We start from the raw sequence: 18,960 nt of genomic DNA, 5'->3' as shown, positions 1-18,960 counted from the left end.
ATGGATGAAACTAAAGAAAAGTATGATAACAGGGATACTAGAATTTTATAAGGAGGTTTTATGCTCCTGGGGAGAGTTTTTACCAAACACCACCTGGGAGCTAAAAGGGAGAAAGCAGTTTTTAAATCAACCACTAAGTCCTAGGATTGTAGTTGAGGGAAAGGAGGTATATTTTAAAATTTAGATAGAAGTAGGCCTCAGGAGAGTAAAAGACGTACTGTATGAGGTAAGGGAGGGCTTTCTATCATTGCAAGCAATAGTAGATGCAGTCGAGGAAGTTGGCAGTGAGGTCAGAAGAGAGGTTTTAATAAAACAATATGATCAGATCGAAAAGGTTATACTGGGTGAATGGGTAAAGCGAATACAGGTGGGGGGGGGGGGGGGGGGGGATGCCAGGGGTTTATTGTAAAAGGAAGGAAGATAAAATACACATTGGCTCATGCCTTTTAAAAAGCTTTTACAGTGTTTTTAGAAATGTTGCTTTTACGCCACCAAGATCAAATGAATACTGGGTAAGATTGTTTCCCGGGATGGAGGTGAGCAGTATATGGAAGAACGGCAGATTCAAATACATGGAACCAGCTTTAGAGCAATTTGACTACATATTGAGACACAATGGCATTCTTACAGAGATGAGGTTGTGTAAAATTGGTTGGGTGGAGAATGCAAGGTGTCAGGTATGCAAAAAGGAGGATGAGGGGGTTTTACACTTGTTTTTATACTGTTCAGGTTTGGAGGGTTTTATGAGGAAAATGAAAGAGGTCGTGGAAGGGCTGCTGAAAGAGAAACATGATGATGTGTTATTGCAGGGAGGGTGGGAGGTCTTGTTTTTATTTGGTTTGAATGGGAAATGTGGTAATGTGTATGCTCTTAATTTGTTTTTATCTGTTGCCAGATACTCAATCTGGTGTAGAGGAAATGTCCAAAAGAACAGAGACTGTGGTATTTCACTGTGGACATTATACAAAAGGAAACTGCAACAATCAATTCAGACTCGATATGACTATTTTAACATGAATGGACAATGGGACACCTTTGACAATCTGATTACAAAAAACAATCCTTTCATTACGCAGACAACAGGAGGTTTCACAGTTAATATTCCACAGTAAAAATTATTTATGGAATATTTTGAAGGGCACAAATGAATGAATGGTTGAGTCTTGTTGAGATTGTTGATTAATAGTAAGTACAATAGTATAAGGAAGACATGAATAATATAATACTATAACTGAATAAGGGTAACAAAAGTATTGCTGAAGTGATAAAGCAATGGTTTTGAATGAAATGGATGAAATGAGATGTGAATGGATGTGAAAATGCTGGTTAACACCTTGAAATATGCAATGAGTTCTGAATGCAGAATGTGTTAAAAGGACTTTTTGAATGAAATGGTAAAAAGTGATGCTTAATAGAATGACTGATGGCATAATTGAAATTTCATTATTTGTTTTTGTTTTACTTTTTATTTTATTTATTTATTTATTTAATTTTTATGTAATCTGTAACAAATTATGTGAGGAATTTGATAGTAAGGCAAGAAATATGACATTGTTCTTCTGTTGAGGTAATGTTTTATAAATTTTGATACAATTAAAAAAAACAAACAAAAAAAGCACGCCGGATCTCGTCCGATGTCGGAAGCTAAGCAGGGTCGGGCCTGGTTAGTACTTGGATGGGAGGCCGCCTGGGAATACCAGGTGCTGTAAGCTTTTCTATTTTTTTTTCCTTTATTGTCGCTCTCTGTCCCTCTTTCTCTCTGTCTCTTGTTTGTCTTTCCTGGGCTCTTCGCTGGCAATCCGGGTGACTTTCATCTCGTCCTTTTTACTCTCTCCCTCTGTGTGTGTGTGTGTGTGTGACGACAACGAAGTATATGTGTCGCACGGAAGTGATTTGTTGGTTTGGAAGAAGAGCTGTTTGATTGCATTGTGTAATACTATATTGCTTTATGTTGGCATACGAAGTGTTGCGTGTGTGATGTTTCGGGCCGTTGGATGGGCTTGTTTGCGCTGAGAGAGCGGAGGAAAGAGCAAAGGAGAGAGTTGAAGTGCATTGTAGTTTTCTCGAGAGTGTTAAAGCTCGGCAGTTGTCGTAAGGCAAACGGGGAGCCTGTGCTCACCTTGAAATGGCGCTTGTGCCGCGGCCGCTTTCGCTTACGGCCATACCACCCTGAGCACGCCCAATTTTGGCAAGCAGGTTTGGTTTTGACTTTAGGCGCGGAAGGTGAGAGACGCTCACCAATCTTTTGTTTTTGTTTGTTTATTTTTCGTTTTTGATCTTTTCTGAAATTAGTTTTTTTGGTTTATTTGTTGTATACGAGAGTTTTCTTTGCCTCCCAGCAGTATTTACTGCTTGGGGAGCCATTCTTACTCTTTATTTATCGAAATGACGGACCAAGCTGGAAACGACCCTTGCCTGAACAACCGAGACAGAGATATGGACAACCCTTTAAAAAATAGGACGGATTTTTTTGGTAATGAATGTGGACTGGAAAATAGACAACGGCAAAAGAATAACGTTGAAGATGTTGGTGACAAAATGGATAATGGACTCGGAATGGAAAATAGACAACGAGATAAGGATAACGATTTAAACGAGGGGAAAGAGCAAGCGACTGGAGACGTACGGAAAGATAATAAAAGCAAGGATAAGAGTATGAAAAGCAATGGTTCCATGAATGTCAGTGGCCTGAGTCCAAGGGAGGCGGAGTGAGTGAAAAGGAGAGCAATATATACAAAGGAATATAAAAAGGAAGCAACGATGATTCTAGAAGTTCAAGACTTCAACGACATAAAAGCCATGGAAATTATAAAGGCAGTAAACGAAAAATTAGGAGTGGGCAAACTGATTGGTTTAAGACCACGACCTTTAAATGAGTTTGAACTGACTTTAGAGGACGAAGGAATATGCGAAAAACTGGCGGATGGAATTATTTTGAGGGGACAACTGTGCGAGATAAGGAAGCTAACAGAGATGGAGGTGGTGGTGTCGTTTTTAAACCTGCCAACATATATTACGGACGAGGCGATCCTGCGGAAGCTGGTGGGCTGGGGGGTGACCCCTGTTCTCCCGCTCAGGAGAAGATTTTACCCAGGGACAACGGTGGCCGACGGCACTCGCTTCATTAAAGTGAAGTTTCCGCGCGGGGTGGTCTCTCTACCGTACAGCGTGAAGCTGGAAACGGGCGAAGGACAACAATATTTTCGGGTCATACATGGCCGGCAGGTGAAAATCTGTCGGTTGTGTATGAGCCCGGAACATGTGATGAGAAACTGCCCGCAGTTCGCATGCAGGGAGTGCCTAGAACAAGGGCATTACGCGAGAGACTGCCCCGCCACACGGTGCCCGGATTGTGAGAGGGCGCTCATCAGATGCGAGTGCCGATCGGCAGAAGAGGAGGAAGAGGAGCAGCAGCAAGAGTCTGGGCGGGAGGATGGGTGCTCATGCCCTCAGTCTTCGGCAGATATTCTGGAATGTATGGAGGTGACCGGAGTACATGAGGAAGGAGAGCACGAGTTACTGCAGGAGGGCAAACGAGGAGCAGAGGGGGATTACAACGAGGAAAAAATGGAGGACAAGGAAGAACAACAAGGAGAAGAGCGAAATCGAGATGAAAAGGAAGAGAGTGCGCAACGGGAGGGGGAAGAGAAGCAGGGGGGAGAACCGGAGATCAGCTGGACACCATTGTCGGGGGTAGAGGAAGCGGCCAGAATGGTGAGTGACGACGAAAGAGGGAAACGACATGGTTATGCCGACGCAGGGATTAAAAAGCTGAGAAAGCCCAGCGAAAAAAAGATCAAAATAAATATAGATAAAGTACTGGAGCAGCAAAGCAGAAGAAAACAGGCGTTAAAGAAACAACTGGAAAAAAGACGATCTGGCCAGGTGGACAACAGATTTGAAGTTTTAGCAGAAAACGAACTGGAGTGATGAACTTGATTTTATGGATATTTTTAATGAACTGTTTGTCTTTGGTTTCTATTAATGCGAGGGGGCTAACGGGGGATAAGTTGGAAAGAATTTTAGTATTAAATAAGAGAGCACATATATTATGCATACAAGAGACGTTTTGGTCAGATGCAACGGCGGAAAGTTTTAAGTCAAAATGGGATGGACAAATTATATACAGTAATGGAGCCAATAACAGAGGCAGAGGTGTGGCCATACTCGCAAGACGTGGGGTGTGTGATAGCATTGAAAAAATATATTCTGATGAACAGGGGAAAATATTGACAGTGTAAAATCTCTATCCTTAGTTTTAACCTTTCCTATGTAATGTACATGCACCCAATAGCGAACAGGAGAAGGCGGGTTTTTATGGCAATTTAAACGTTTTAATTGAGGGGTGGGAAAACGTTTTATTGGTGGGGGATTTTAATGTATTTTTAAATAGAATTGACATTAGTAAGGGTATGAGATATAGACCGGACAAAGGTAGGGAAGAATTGAGGAAATTAATGAAACAACACAATCTGATTATTCCTGTGCTTGGAGACACAGGAATAATGGTGTAATGGGCTACTCTAGAGGACAGTTAGTGCAGGGGGAAGTAAAACAAAGTAGGATAGATCTGTTTTTATGTCATAGGGACTTCGAGTATATGATTTCAAAGATCTTTTACAGTATGAACTCTTTTAGTGATCACGAGTTTTTAAAATATATTTATTGACTTTAGTGAGATTGAGAGGGGACCAGGTGTATGGGTTCTAAACACGGAACTCTTAAAAGACACAGTATTCAAAGCGGAGGTCGAAAACATAATTATAAACAGTTTGAAATGTTACTTTTTTGAAAATGAGAAGAGGGTATGGTGGGACAATTTAAAGAAAGATATAAAGAGCTTTTCTCTTGAATATAGTAAAAAAGTGCAGAGAATGAAGAGGAGACGGGAGGGAAAGCTTCGAAGAAATTTGGAAGAGGAATTGCAAAAGCAAGCGGGGGGTGAGGGGGATTTGGAGAAACTTTTAACTCTGGAGGAGGACTTAAAGGTAATCGAAGATGCGAAATACAGGGGAGCTATGGTGAGAAGCAGAGCGAGGTACACGGTGGAAGGGGAGAGGTGCACAAAATTCTTTTTTGACCTGGAGAAAAGTAGACAAAGGGCTGATATGATTAAAAGTCTTTTAACTGAGAGTGGGATAAGGGAGGGAAGTACGGAGAGGATTTTAAACGAAGTGCATAGATTTTATACAAATTTGTTTCAGAGGAGGGGGGTTGATTTTAGCGATGAGCAGTTTTTATTAAGCCAGATAAAAGTGACCGTAACGGAGGACGATAAAGCAATGTGTGATGAGGAAATAACGGAGAAAGAAATAGAAACTGCGATCAGCCAGCTGAAGAGTGGCAAAAGCCCGGGGCTAGATGGTTTGCCGTCTGAATTTTATAAGGCTTTTAGGAATGTTTTAGTCCCTATTTTACTAGAGGTTTTTAGCGAAATTATTTATGAAGGAGGTTTAAGTCCCAGTATGAAGAACGGAATGATTAAAATGGTATATAAGAAAAGGGGGGATGCAGCAGATCTAAAGAACTACAGGCCCCTCAGTATGTTAAATACCGATTACAAAATATTGGCAAAAGTGATGGCGAACAGGTTAAAGAAAGTTCTACCTAACATCATAACGACCAGCCAGGCATACTCCATACTAGGAAAAGACATATCAGACACTGTATCAAGCATCAGAGATACAGTGTGGTACATGCCATATGTAAAGAAAAGCGGATATTTAATCAGTCTGGACTTTGAAAAAGCCTTTGACAGAGTCGAACACCAGTACTTATTTGACATTTTAAAAACTCTGGGATTTGGAGAATATTTTTTAAAATGCTTGAAATGTTTTTACACGGATATTTTTAGCTTGGTGAAATGCAATGTTTTTTTAACTGAGGCGATTCCTATAACGCGATCTATCAGACAGGGGTGTCCGCTGTCCGCACTGCTCTACTCCATCGTGGCCGAGCCGCTTGGCTTGGCAGTTAGTGCGGACAGCGGCATAAGAGGCATACAGGTGGAAGAGGCAGGAGAAGAAAATAAAATCTTTCAGTATGCGGATGACACAACATTGATTTTAAGAGACGAAGAGAGTGTAGAAAGGGCCATGAAAGTGATGGAGAAATACTGTGGTGGGTCAGGAGCACACATTAACAAGGAAAAAACGGAATACATGCGGGTGGGAGACGCCAATGTGTTGACAAAGGAAATCAAATTCAGAGAAAGCACGGATAATCTTAAAATATTGGGAGTAAGAATAGGGATGGATGAGATAAGGGAGAGAGATGTGGTATGGGAGGAGGTGGTAAAGGGAATGGAGAAAAGAGTGAGTTTTTGGAAAAGAAGAAATCTAATGTTAAGGGGGAAAGTCTTAGTTCTTAATGCTCTGTTTTTAGCGAAAATGTGGTATATTTTAAGTGTCATGAGTTTACCTCTGTGGGTACCAAACAGAATAAAAAGATGTGTTTTAGACTTTTTATGGGACGGCAAACCATCTAGAATTGCGTATGATACATTGATCGGGAGGGTGGAAGAGGGGGGGCTTGGTTTATTGGATCCATGTATTAGGCTGAAAGGATTAAGAGTTAAAACGGTTAAAAGATTTTTAGAGGTTGGAAATCAGCCTTGGAAGAAAACCATGAAGTATTTTTTAACAAACAGCGATCAGGGTAGGTTGGGACTTTCAGTTTTATGCATGAGGACGAAAGAACACATGAGAACGGGAATGGCGGAATTTTACCGAGAAACACTAAGAGCATGGAGTGAGTTTTTAGAGCATGTATATTTTGAACCAACGGGGAGGAAACAGGTATTAGAGCAGCCGCTGTTTTTAAACCCGAGAATCACTTTTAACGGGCAAATGATCTATTTTAAAAACTGGTATGATGCAGGTATTAGACAGATTAAAGATATTTTATACGAAGTGATACCTGGGTTTTTGCCCAAGCAAGCAATTTTAGACGCGCTGGTTAAAACTGAAGCGGAAAGCAAAATAATGGTGGGGAAAAAAATACGACAAGATAAAAGCGACAGTCCCAACAGACTGGATAGAAATTGTTGAAAGGAGTGAAGAGCCGAATGAAAAAGAAACACCGGAAATGTGTCTGAAAACAGACAAAGAAAATGTTCCGTTGTTTTTATGTGCGTTAAAGGTATTTTATTCTGTTTTTAGGAGCAAGGCTTTTTTTAAAACCCAGAGCTACTGAGTACTGGGGAAAACTGTTACCGGAGATCAGGATAAATGAATTATGGAAAACTGTGCGATGGCAATTCAAAAGCCCGATTCTAGAAAACTTTGACTTTCTTTTGAGGCATAATTGTGTTTTCAACGAAATGAGACTGTTTAAAATTGGACTGGCTGAAGACGCCAAATGTAAAGTGTGCATGGCAGAGAACGAAGGGGTATTGCACATGTTCTTCAAATGTAAAAAACTGGAGTGCTTTCAGACAAAAATGAAAAAGATTGTGGAAGGTTTCCTGCATGACGACAGTGTGGCACTACCTGTGTGGGAGACGGTATTTCTGTTCGGTTGTAGGAATAAAATGGGAAATGGTCGGGCACTGAATTTCTTTCTGGCTGTCGCGAGATACACTGTGTGGTGTAGAAAAATAATTGTAAAAGTAAAGCAGAAAGAGCTTGACATCTGTAGATTTTATTATCAGAAACTCACTCATTACCTTAATGTGCTGAATGAATATTTTACAATGACCAATCAGCCCGAGATGTTTTATGAACTGTTTGGACACGACAATCCTTACATTGACAGAACATGTAACGGTTTTACTCTTATTCTACCTGATTGTTCTTAATGAATTACGGTGTTTTACTATTTGTGTTTTAATGTTTTTTTATATTTTTGTACTTATGTATATAGTACATGTTAATATACAAACTCAGAAAGTCAATATCGTATTTTATTTGATTTTTAAATTTTATTTCACTTATTTTATCTAACCGTATTTTATTTTATTTATCTTGATATCGGTCGTGTACTTTGAATTGTTATAAATGTATAAAGGGTACAGAATGCCCATTTGATTACACAAAGAAGGGAAAAAGACAAGTGTATAATGATAATTGATGAGATTTTGGGATTGCCAAATGTACTGCAAAACTGGTAAAAGGAACACTGCAAGTAGTGCTAATGGCTGTAAATGTACAAACTGAAAGTTTGTTTTGAAAGACTGTTGGAATTCTGTACTCAATGAAATGCTACCGGCTTGGTTTGATTGAAATGTATAAAAATTATTTCTCAATAAAAAAAAAAAAAAAAAAGCACGCCCGATCTCGTCCGATCTCGGAAGCTAAGCAGGGTCGGGCCTGGTTAGTACTTGGATGGGAGACCGCCTGGGAATACCAGGTGCTGTAAGCTTTTCTATTTTTTTTTTTTTTTTTTTTTTTGAAATTTCGTTATTGTCGCTCTCTGTCTCTCTGTCTCTTGTTTGTCTTTCCTGGGCTCTTCGCTGGCAATCCGGGTGACTTTCATCTCGTCCTTTTTACTCTCTGTGTGTGTGTGTGTGTGTGTGTGTGTGCGCGTGTGTGACGAGAAGGAAGTATATGTGTCGCACGGAAGTGATTTGTTGGTTCGGAAGAAGAGCTGTTTGATTGCATTGCCTAATGCTGCATTGCTTTGTGTTGGCATAGGAAGTGTTGCGTGTATGATGTTTGGGGCCGTTGGATGGGCTTGTTTGCGCTGAGAGAGCGAAGGAACGAGCAGATGAGAGAGTTGAATTGCAGTGTAGTTTTGTGTGGAGTCTTAAAGCTCGGCAGGAGTGGTAAGGCAAACGGGGAGCCTTGTGACACGTTGAAATAGCGCTTGTGTGGCCGCCACGTTCGCTTACGGCCATACCACCCTGAGCACGCCCTACGTCTGACGTCACTCAGAGGTTTCCGGTATTCGCGCCGGCAGACGGTGAGAAAGGCTCACCATTTCTTTTCTATTTCTGTTTTTCTGTATATTCTGGTTTTGTAATACTTCTTTTTTTCTTTCTTTTGAGTTTGGGATTGCCCCCTAGTAGCTTGTCTGCTTGGGGGTTTCCCCTTTGCTGTTTTTTGAAATATGACGGATATTTTTGGCAAAGAAATTGGAACGGCAGGAGGATCAAGAATTGGTAACGACCATGGAAACGGAGGAGAACCAGAAAAGGCATTTGAAAACGGATCGAAGAGAGAACCAGAGTTGGGGAATAACGCTTTGAAAGGATTTAAGGCTACGGTTAATTATAAGAAGGAAACTACGATTGTGTTGGAACTTGATGCACTGAAGGAGATTACATCAGGAGAGATTATTAAAAGTGTCACTGGAAAAATTGGATACGGAAAATTGTTGGCATTACGACCAAGACAGAATAATGAATTCGAGATGACTCTGGCTGATCGAGAATCATGTGAGCGGTTGATGGATGGCATTACTATTAAAGGAGTAGTGTGTGAAGTGAGGCAACTAGCGTCCAAAGAAGTAATGGTTTCGTTTTTGCATTTGCCGGCATACATCGAGGACAGGGAAATCATCGCGAAATTGAATGGCTGGGGAGTGACACCGATCCTGCCAGTCAAGTGGCGCTTTTATCCGGGCACTGCCATTGCAGACGGGACAAGATATCTCAGAGTGAGATTCCCGAAAGAAGTAGTGTCCCTGCCATATAGTGTCAAATTTGAGACGGCGGAAGGAGTGCAGTATTTCAGGGTCATTCATGATCGGCAGGTGAAAATCTGTCGATTGTGTATGAACCCTGGACATGTACTAAGAGACTGTCCGGAGTTCAAATGCCGGGAATGTTTGGAGCAGGGACACTTCGCGCGGGACTGCAAGGCGGTGAGGTGCCCGGATTGCCGCCAAGTAATGATGAGGTGTGAGTGCGAGACGGATCGTGAAGGGGAGGAGGAAGACGCTACAGAACGGAGAGAGGAGGATGCAGAGGGAGCTACAGGCGACCCCCCTGTTGAGGGAGAGGGTGAAGTTGGAGATATGGAAGGTGGGGAGCAGACGAAGGAGACGGGCCAAATAGAACACGCAGGAAAAGAAAGCCAAGAGGAGCTAATGGAGAGTGAGGTCTGGACGCCCATAGATCTCACTGAAATCACAACGGAGTTGATAAAGGAATCGGATATGCCAAAGAGTATGGAGGAGAACGATGTGGAGGAGAGGCATGGGGAAACGGCAGAAAAAGAGATAACGGAGGCTAAATCAAGAAGTTTACGACGAAGAACGATGAAGGTAACCCCAAATATAGAAGCCGGGAAAAGGAGACGGAAGCAAGAGGAGGGGAAAGAAGGAGAAACGGACACGGGAGGGACGAAGCAGAGTAGATACGGGGTGCTAGTAGGAGCGGAAGAGAAAGATTAAAAGAGAAAATGATGAGGACGGTGTGTTTCCTGTGGCTCTTAATGACTCTCTGTATTGCTTCAATTAATGCGAGGGGTTTATCAAGAGCGCAGAAATTTCGGAGTTGTTATGTGAAAGAGCGGATGTACTACTATTGCAAGAAACATATTGGAATGACGAATCTGTGAATGAAATGAAATCTATGTGGGACGGAGAAGTGTTTTATAATAATGGGGGAAATCAAAGAGGGAGAGGGTGTCGCCATTTTAATTAGAAGGGGAGCCTGTGAAAAAGCAGAAGAGGTTTATAATGGGAAAGAAGGAAAATGCATAGCAGTCAGAATATGGAACATGGGAGAACCTGTAGTGTTATGCAATCTGCATGCACCTAATAATGAGAGAGAGAAAGAGAGGTTTTTTAAGAATTTGAGTGTATTAATGGATGGGTGGGGAAGAGTGGCTCTTGTGGGGGATTTTAACACAGTTTTTAGCAGAATGGATATTGCAGACGGTATGGTTTTTAAAACTGATGTGGGGAGGGGAGAACTAAAAAATTTAATGACAAAACATGATATGATAGATATATGGAGAGAACGAAATGAGGGGAAAAGGGGTTTTTCAAGAAGACAAATTGTGGGAAACTTCTTGTGCCAGAGTAGAATTGATCTTGTTTTATGTGATAGAGAAACTGGAAAATATACAAAGCAGGTTTTTTACAAAGAAACAGCATTTAGCGATCACGACTTTTTATTTGTAAACATGGATTTTACAGAGGTGGAAAGGGGACCAGGAGTATGGGTTTTAAATACAGAGCTTTTAAAAGATCAATTTTATGTGATGGGGGTGAAGAACATTATCAGCGGGGGAGTACAACATGATTTGTTTAAGGACGATAAAAGAATTTGGTGGGATAATATCAAATACGACATAAGGAGGTTTTCAATGGAGTACAGCAGGACGGTGCAGAGAGTAAAAAAAAGGAGGAACGAAGAGTGAGGGAAGAATTGGGAGCAGAGCTGAGGAAAGTGGACGGGGATGTGGGTCAGGTATTGTTATTGGAGGAGAAATTAAGAGAAATTGAGGAAATGAAGTGTAGAGGGGCGATGATAAGAAGCAGAGCAAAAAACGTGGTGGAGGGGGAATGCTGCACTAAATTCTTTTTTAGTTTGGAAAAGACAAGGCAAAGGACAGAAATGATAAGGAGGTTTTAAGTGGGGATGGAAAGAGGGTGATGGGAACAGAGGGAATATTGCGGGAGGTAACAAGGTTTTATATGGAAATGTTTAGGGGGAGGGGAGTGGATGAGAATGAAGAAAAATTCTTATTACAGCAGTTGAAAGTGAAAGTATCAGACATGGATAAGGATGAATGTGAACAGGAAATATCAGAACAAGAGACTGACATGGCAATAGCTCAGCTGAATAATGGGAAAAGTCCAGGGATAGATGGCTTACCGGGAGAATTTTATAAGGCTTTTAAGGACATTTTAATTCCCATACTGAGAGATCAAAATTAGGAGGTTTTTGAAAAGGGAGAAATGAGTCAAACAATGAAGATGGGGGTGGTTGAACTCATTTTTAAAAAGAGGGGGGACCCCGGCAGACCTGAAGAATTTTAGACCGTTGACAATGTTGAATACGGACTACAAGATTTTAGCAAAAGTTTTAGCAAACCGTTTTAAAAGGATTTTACCGGACATAATCAAAACAAACCAGGCGTATGCAATACAAGGCAGAGATATATCAGATACAGTAAGCAGCATAAGGGATATGGTGGCATATATGGGAGAGAAGGGGAGGGGTGGGTATTTGATAAGTTTGGATTTAGAAAAAGCTTTTGATAGAGTTGAACACAAGTGTTTGATTTGATTGAACAGTTTGGCTTTGGGGAGAAATGTGTAAAGTGGTTAAAGTGTTTATATACAGATGCAGTAAGCTGCATTAAATGCAACGGATTCATAAGTGAGGCTTTTAAAATAACAAGATCAATAAGGCAGGGGTGTCCACTCTCTGCATTACTATACAGTTTAGTGGCGGAGCCGTTGGGGTTGGCTGTAAAGGCAGATGGGCAAATTAAGGGAATAAGAGTGGAAGGGGCCGAAAGTGCAGAACCAATTTTTCAGTACGCTGATGATACGACATTACTAGTAGAAGACGTTGAAAGTGTGGAGAAGGCTATGAAAGTCATAGAGAGATATTGCAAGGGGTCAGGTGCAAGAGTGAATCTAGAAAAAACAGCTTTTATGAGGGTAGGGGGGGTAGAGCCATTGCCATTTTATTTGCCTTTTAAAGAACAAAAAGAAAATATAAAGATTTTAGGGGTAAGGATAGGAAAGGAAGAGAGGAAAACGGGGGATCTGGTGTGGGAGGAGATAGTAGGAGGGATGGAGAGAAGGCTGCATTTCTGGAAGCAAAGGAATTTGTTTTTAAGAGGGAAGGTTTTAATTGTTAATTCTCTAATGCTGTCAAAAATGTGGTATGTTTTAGGGGTAACAGCAATGCCAATGTGGGTCATTAAAAGAGTTAAAAGGAGTGTTTTAGATTTTTTATGGGGAGGGAAGCCAGCAAGAATCGCATACGACACTTTAATTGGTACAAAGGAGGAAGGGGGGCTAGGTTTGTTAGATCCAACAGTACGTATGAAGAGCCTTAGAGTTAAAACGGTTAAGAAGTTTTTAAGTGCTGAGCAGGTGGGGACATGGAGGGAAGTAATGAAATATTTTTTAAATAAATGTGGGGGATTGGAAATGGGAACGAGCATTTTATGGATGAAACTAAAGAAAAGCATGAAAACAGGGATACCAGAATTTTACAAAGAGGTTTTATGCTCCTGGGGAGAGTTTTTACCGAGTACCACCTGGGAGCTACAAAGGAGAGAGCAATTTTTAAATCAACCATTATTTTTAAATCCTAGGATTTTAGTCGAGGGAAAGGAAGTATATTTTAAAATTTGGATAGAGGCAAGCCTCAGGAGGGTAAAAGATGTGCTGTATGAGGTAAGGGAGGGATTTCTACCATTACAGGCAATAGTGGATGCAGTCGAGGAAGTTGGTGGTGAGGTCAAAAGAGAGGTTTTAAGAAAACAATATGATCAGATCAAAAGGGCAATACCGGGTGAATGGGTAAAGGGAATTAAGAAAGGGGAGGGGGGGGGGAGGGGAGGGAATGCCAGAGGTTTATTGTAAAAGGAAGGATGATAAAATACACATTGGCTCATGCCTTTTAAAAAGCTTTTACAGTGTTTTTAGAAATGTTGCTTTTACGCCACCAAGATCAAATGAATACTGGGTAAGATTGTTTCCCGGGATGGAGGTGAGCAGGATATGGAAGAACGGCAGATTCAAATACATGGAACCAGCTTTAGAGCAATTTGACTACATATTGAGACACAATGGCATTCTTACAGAGACGAGGTTGTGTAAAATTGGTTGGGGGCAGAACGCAAGGTGTCAAGTATGCAAAAAGGAGGATGAGGGGATTTTACACCTGTTTTTATACTGTTCAGGTTTGGAGGGTTTTATGAGGAAAATGAAAGAGGTCGTGGGAGAGCTGCTGAAAGAGAAACATGATGATGTGTTATTGCAGGGAGGGTGGGAGGTCTTGTTTTTATTTGGTTTTAATGGGAAATGTGGGAATGTATATGCTCTTAATTTGTTTTTATCTGTTGCCAGATATTCAATCTGGTGTAGACGAAATGTCCAAAAGAACAGAGACTGTGGTATTTCACTGTGGACATTATACAAAAGGAAACTGAAACAATCAATTCAGACCCTATGTGACTATTTTAACATGAATGGACAATGGAACATTTTTGACAACCTGATCATAAAAAACAATCCTTTCATTACACATACAACAGGAGGTTTTACACTTAATTTTCCAAACTAAAAATATTTTTATGGAATGTTTTGATGGGCTTTGACAGCACAAATGATGGAATGAATTAATTTCTGTTGATTAATAGTAAGTATAATATTATAATACCATTATGAAATGAATAATGCAATACTAATAATGGAATAATGGTAATATAAAAGTATTGCTGATGTGAATAAAGTCATGGTTTTGAATGAAATGGATAAAAAGGGATGTAAAAGGATGGTGAAAACGAATGCAAACATCTTGAAATATGCGACCAATTCTGAATGCAGAATACGTTAAAAGGCATTTTTAAATGAAATTGGTTAAAAGTGAGGCTAAATCAGTGACTGATGAGCAACTGGAATTTCATTAATTGTTTTTGTTTTATTTATTAATTTGTATTTTATTTTATTTATTTATTTATTTAATTTTTATGTAATATGTATACAAATTATGTGAAGAAATTGATGTTAGGGCAAGAAAGATGACATTATTCTTGAAAAAAAAAAAAAAAAAAAAAGCACGCCCGATCTCGGAAGCTAAGCAGGGTCGGGCCTGGTTAGTACTTGGATGGGAGACCGCCTGGGAATACCAGGTGCTGTAAGCTTTTCTATTTTTTTTTTTTTTTTGGAAATTTAGTTATTGTCGCTCTCTGTCTCTCTGTCTCTTGTTTGTCTTTCCTGGGCTCTTCGCTGGCAATCCGGGTGACTTTCATCTCGTCCTTTTTACTCTCTCTGTGTTTGTGTGCGTGTGTGACGAGAAGGAAGTATATGTGTCGCACGGAAGTGATTTGTTGGTTCGGAAGAAGAGCTGTTTGATTGCATTGCCTAATGCTGCATTGCTTTGTGTTGGCATAGGAAGTGTTGCGTGTATGATGTTTGGGGCCGTTGGATGGGCTTGCTTGCGCTGAGAGAGCGAAAGGAAAGAGCAGATGAGAGAGTTGAATTGCAGTGTAGTTTTGTATGGAGTCTTAAAGCTCGGCAGGAGTCGTAAGGCAAACGGGGAGCCTTGTCTCACCTTGAAATAGCGCTTGTGTGGCCGTCGCATTCGCTTACGGCCATACCACCCTGAGCACGCCCACTTCCTCTGAGCTAGTTTTGAGCGCGGTTTTGGCAGCGGAGGGTGAGAAACGCTCACCCAATTTTTGTTTTTTCTTTATTTTGTTTGAATCATATTATTATTTTTTTTTGTTCTGAAGCATACTTTAATCGTTTTTTGTTTGTTTGCCATCTTCACTCCCCAGCAGTTTTTTTTTCTGTCTGGGGAGTAGATTATTTTTTTTTCTTCGTTTCCACAATGACAGACTCACGGATAAACGACCATGGACCGGCAAATCGACCAAGAGAAATGGAAAAAGATCTGCTTAATGGCAACGAGATGAATGATTTCCTGGTGAACGACAACGGAGCTTTAAAAAGACGTCGAGAACTGAACAACGGACTAAACATAAATGATACAGATTGGACGAATACGATTGGGAATATTGAAAAGCAAGCAACGAATGATAATAGGAAGGGAAACGGAACAGAAGAAAGCAATGGAAACAGACAACAACTGGCTAATCGGTTACGACAAGAAGTGAGGTTTCAGAGAGACTACAAAAAAGAGGCGACACCAGTAATTGAAATGAATGATGTTAAAGGTATCACGGCTCTGCAAGTTATTAAATCGATTGACAAGAGACTTGGTCTGGGAAAGCTGATTGGTGTTCGGCAACGGCCAAACAATGAGTTTGAAGTGACTTTAGAGAGTGAGGAGTTATGTGGAGAACTGCTGGATGGAATATCAATTGATGGGCATATATACGATGTGCGAAGACTGTGTTCGACGGAACTGATGGTTTCTTTTCTTAACTTGCCAACCTACATCTCTGACGCGGTCATATTGGAAAAACTGACGACTTGGGGAGTGACCCCCATCCTTCCTCTCCGGCGCCGATACTATCCAGGCACCACAGTGGCGGATGGTACGAGATATATCCGGGTCAAGTTCCCGAAGAAAGTTGTTTCACTTCCCTACAGTGCCCGATTTGAGACTGGAGATGGCCCGCAGTACTTCCGAGTAATTCACGACAAGCAAGTCAAAGTGTGTAGACTCTGTATGAGTCCGGAACATGTAATGCGGAGCTGTCCCCAGTTCGTGTGCCGGGAGTGTTTGGAGCAGGGGCACTACGTGAGGGACTGTCAAGCGACAAGATGCCCGGACTGCAACAGAGCAATGATTCGCTGCATGTGCGTGAACGCGGATGAACAGGAGGCGCTGGAGAAGGAGCAAACAACTGGAGGTGGGGAGGGGGGCTCCCCTGACGTGCGGCATTCCAGCCAAGAGACCGCGGAGGAGATGGAAATGAAAGAGGAGGAGAGCCCAGCTTCGAAAGGCTCCAAAGATAGCCCACATCATAGTGTGGGCTCACAAGGCAACGGAGTCGAGGGAGAGGAGCAAGAGGAGGACAAGACAAAGCAGGTGTTGCAACGAGCGGGGGAGATTGAAATGGTGGAAAGAGAGATGGATGAGACAGACGTTATGGATATGGGGTGTGAAGCGGAGAAAGGAGGCTTAACGGATGAAGAAGGAAAAGGAATTGAAAGCGAAACGCTCAGAGAAAGACGGAAGAGAAGTAAGGTAAAGCCAAACTTGGAAACTGCTATAAGAAAACAACGACTGAGAAGAGAAAAGTTTAGAAAAATGTTAGAGGAAAAAAGGGAGGATGGGAGAGAGAATATATCTGTAACACTAGAGGAAACGAAATTAGAATGAGTGTCTGGGCAATTTTTCTAACATTTAATCTGATGAATTTGTGTATTGTAAGTGTGAATGTAAGAAGTCTATCAAATGTACAAAAGTTCCAAAAAGTAACTGAACTAACTAAAAATATGGATGTTTTATGCATACAAGAAACATACTGGGATGATGCAATAGCGGAGCGTTTCAAAGGAATGTGGGATGGGGAAATATTTTATAGTAATGATGTTACCAGGAAAAGAGGAGTTGCAACTATGGTCAAACGAGGGAGTTGTGACAAAGTGGAATTAGTATATAAAGATAATAACGGCAGAGCAGTGGCAATTAAATTCAATAAAAACGAAGAGAGAATAACATTATGTAACATGCATGCACCAAATGTAGAGGAGCAAAAACGGTTATTTTTTGAAGGCCTTAGTGTTTTAATAAATAGGTGGGAGAAAGTTATTTTAATGGGAGATTTTAATACCGTTTTAGAAAAAAGCCACATAGACGATAAAATGACATTTAGAGCAGACAGCGGACGAGAGGAACTGAGGAAAGTGATGGGGGTACACAATTTAGTTGATGTGTGGAGAAGAAAGAATCAGGGGGCTCGGGATTTCTCTAGACGGCAAATTGTGAATGGAACTTTAAAACAAAGTATAACTGATCTGTTTTTATGTCAAAGTGATTTAGAAATACATGTGATGAAGGTTTTTTATAAAAGTAATACTTTTAGTGACCATGAATTTTTGTATGTCACTAGGGATTTTCGTGGGGTGGAACACTGAGACACAATATACAGAGCGGAGGCAGAAAACATCATTTTAAATAGTTTGGAATGCATTTTATTTGAAAAGGAAAAGAGAGAGTGTGGTGGGATAACCTGAAAAAAGACCTAAAGAACTTTTCAGTGGAATACAGTAAGAAAGTACAGAAATTGAAGAGAAGAAAGGAGAGAATAATCAGGAGAAACTTGGCTGAGGAATTGCGAAAGCAAGCGGGGGGAGGGGATGAACTAGATAAAATTATACATTTAGAAGAAGAATTAAAGGAAATTGAAAATGAGAAATACCGGGGGGCTATGGTACGAAGTAGAGCCAAGTATATGATTGAAGGGGAAAAATGCAACAAATTCTTTTTTAGCTTAGAGAAGAACAGACAGAAGGCAGAGGCGATAAGATGTATAGTTACGGAGGAGGGGACGAGGGTGAATAGTACGGAGGGTATTTTAAGAGAAGTTAAAGATTTTTATTCTAATTTATTCCAGAAGAAGGGAGTTCTTTTAGAAGACAAAGAGTTTTTATTGGATCAAGTCAGGGTTGAATTATCGGAGGAAGACAAATTAATGTGGGATGATGATTTTACTGAGGAGGAAATTGAAATGGCCATAAATCAAATGAAAAATGGGAAAAGCCCGGGATTAGACGGTTTGCCATGCGAATTTTACAAGGTTTTTAAGAAGCTTTTGATTCCTATTTTACTCGAGGTTTTTAAGGAAGTATATGAAGAGGGGGATATGAGTCAAACTATGAAAAGGGGCATGATTAAAATAATCTATAAAAAGAGGGGGGATGCTTGCAATTTAAAGAATTTTAGACCTTTAAGTATGCTAAATACGGATTATAAGATTTTAGCAAAGATTTTAGCCAACAGAATCAAGAAAGTTTTACCCTCAATTATAGAAACCAGCCAAGCGTACGCTGTCCTGAATAGAGACATCTCAGATACAGTAAGTAACATAAGAGACATGATATGATATGGGAGAAAAGAAGGAAAATGGCTATTTGATAAGTCTGGATTTAGAGAAAGCTTTCGACAGAGTTGAGCACGAATATTTATTTGATCTATTAACAAAGTTTGGGTTTGACAAAAGAACATTGAGATGGCTGAGACGTCTCTATTCAGATGTTTACAGCTGTGTTAAATGTAATGGCTTTTTAACCGATTTTATTCCAATACAAAGATCAACTAGGCAAGGATGTCCACTGTCTGCACTGTTGTACACTCTTGTGGCCGAACCTCTGGGGCTGGCCATCAGTGCGGACAGGGACATCAGGGGG

Source organism: Chanos chanos, chromosome 15 (genome assembly GCF_902362185.1).
Source record: "Chanos chanos chromosome 15, fChaCha1.1, whole genome shotgun sequence".
NCBI classification, from domain to species: domain Eukaryota; kingdom Metazoa; phylum Chordata; class Actinopteri; order Gonorynchiformes; family Chanidae; genus Chanos; species Chanos chanos.
Note: the sequence above shows the minus strand (reverse complement) of the source record.